General features: G+C 56.0%; 1 pseudogene; it reads right to left on the bottom strand.

Moving 5' to 3' along the window:
• Positions 1-516: 516 nt before the first annotated feature.
• Positions 517-1,315, bottom strand: LOC136129948 (embryonic polyadenylate-binding protein 2-like; annotated as a pseudogene).
• Between the last annotated feature and the right edge of the window lie 1,052 nt (positions 1,316-2,367).

Raw genomic sequence — 2,367 nt, 5'->3', positions numbered from 1 at the left:
AAGATTCTACTTTTCTATAAAAGGCGTTGGGGGCTTCCCTGGTGGTGCAGTGGTTGAGAGTCCGCCTGCCGATGCAGGGGACGCGGGTTTGTGCCCCGGTCCGGGAGGATCCCACATGCCGCGGAGCGGCTGGTTCCGTGAGCCATGGCCGCTGAGCCTGCGCGTCCGGAGCCTGTGCTCCGCAATGGGAGAGGCCACAGCAGTGAGAGGCCCGCGTACCGCAAAAAAAAAATAAATAAAAGGCGTTGGTCGAACAGCCCTGAGTATGCCGACCGGGAGCACACCCAGCGCCGCCTGGGCCTCACCTGGCTGCAGCTTTGCCCGGTGCCCTCCAAAGCCCCCGGAAGCCCCAGTGCTAGGCCCACACCGTGCGCTGTTTCGTGACCGAGGGCTTCGGCCGTGGGGTCTGAGCCGTCCTCCCGCCGAGTGAAGGGGGCGGGGCAGTGATTCTGCGCAGAGTAAATGGTCCTACGAGGAGCACAGGTGTTTACACTTGACCCAGCTGCAGCCTCACTCTCAAAATCGGGTCCTCCCTTCAGTACGGTGAGAACTACGGAGAGAATCTGCCACGCCCCAGGTTCCGCCCTCGTGGTCCGACACGGGCCCTACCCTGGAGGCTGCTGTGGGGAGAGGGTCCGCCCCGGCGCCTGGGTGTCTCTGAAGGCCCCCGCGGTCCGTGGAGCTGATTCCTGGTAAGTTGTTTCTTTTGGATAGCACCTTGAAAGACGCTCTTGTTCGGCTCCACGGTGGCTTGGGCCGAGCTGTTGGTGGCAAACTTTATGCAGGCATAGCCCTTGGGGTGTTGGGAGAGCTTGTTGCACAGGATGGCCACCTGGAGTATCTCGCCGCAGTGGTTGAAATAGGCCTCCAGCTCCTGGGCCGTGCCGCCGTAGTCCACATTGCCCATGTAGTTGGATCTGTGGTTGGCCTCCACCTTCTCCATGGGGGTGTCTGGCTCGGGGCTCAGCAGCTGCCCGGCCAGCAGGGCCCCGGCGTCTTCCTTTTCCCCCTCTGGGCCCTGGGCCTGCTCCATGGCCCACAGCTTCAGTTTCATGGCCTCCAGCTCCCGGTCCGGTACCGGGCACTCGGCCAGGTCCTCCTCCTCCAAGAGAGACGGCAGGAAACCCGCGTCTTCCTCGTCCTTTTCCCCCGCTTCCCCTGTCTCCTCCTCCTCCCTGTCTGCAGCTCTGGGGCCCAGAGAGGTCTTCCCGGCCCGGCGGCACCAGGCCCCCCAGCCCTGGGCCTCGGGGTTGGAAGCCCTCTGTCAGGCCTCTGTGGTGTGTGGGAAGAGAGCACGGCTGAGGAAGGACCACATGGCGGCCGGGGCAGAAGGGGAGATAGGCCAGGCCTCTGCTCACGTTCACGCCCTCACACTGTTTTTATTTATTTTTTAATTTAAAAAATTATTTATTTTATTTATTTTTGCCTGCATTGGGTCCTGTTGCTGCGCTTGGGTTTTCTCTAGTTGCCGCGAGCTGGGGCTACTCTTTTTCTTTTTTTTTTTTTTAGTGGTACGTGGGCCTCTCACTGTTGTGGCCTCTCCCGTTGCGGAGCACAGGCTCCGGACGCGCAGGCTCAGCGGCCACGGCTCACGGGCCTAGCCGCTCTGCGGCATGTGGGATCTTCCCAGACCGGGGCACGAACCCGCGTCCCCTGCATCGGCAGGCGGACTCTCAACCACTGGGCCACCAGGGAAGCCCTGGGACTACTCTTTGTTGCGGTGCGCGGGCTTCTCGTTGCGAGGCTTCTCTTGTTGCAGAGCACGGGATCTAGGCGCGCCGGCTTCAGTAGTTGTGGCTTGTGGGCTCTAGAGCTCAGGCTCAGTAGTTGTGGCGCACGGGCTTAGTTGCTCTGCGGCATGTGGGATCTTCCTGGACCAGGGCTCGAGCCCGTGTCCCCTGCATTTGCATTGGCAGGCGGATTCTTAACCATCTGCGCCACCGGGGAAGCTCCCTCACATTGCTTTTAAAAGGAGACTTTTCTTAAAAACGTTTGCTTGGGTTTTTTGTTTTGTGTTTTTGCATTTGAGGTATTTCCTATTTAAGAATATGGCACATCTTCCCATTAATGCAAGTCGTTTTTTGGTGTGCATCCCTCAGGGGTAGTTTAAATTTTCTTCACATCAATTTTGCACATCTTAGGTTATTTCTGTATATTTTATCCTTCTTGGTTACTATAAATGAGATATTTTCTTCCTTGATAATTCTAACTGGCTATTAAATTCTTTATATTAATTTTGTATCCATCCAGCCTACAAATTTTTTTTATTGTCTTGGACTTTTATTGGTTGATAATCATACCAACTACAAATAACTTTGCCTCCACTTTTAAATTTTTTTATACTTTATATTTCTCTTTATTGTTGAT

The sequence above is a fragment of the Phocoena phocoena genome, chromosome 10, assembly GCF_963924675.1.
Source record: "Phocoena phocoena chromosome 10, mPhoPho1.1, whole genome shotgun sequence".
Classification (NCBI taxonomy): Eukaryota; Metazoa; Chordata; class Mammalia; order Artiodactyla; family Phocoenidae; genus Phocoena; species Phocoena phocoena.
This window is presented reverse-complemented; position numbering and strand designations above follow the sequence as displayed.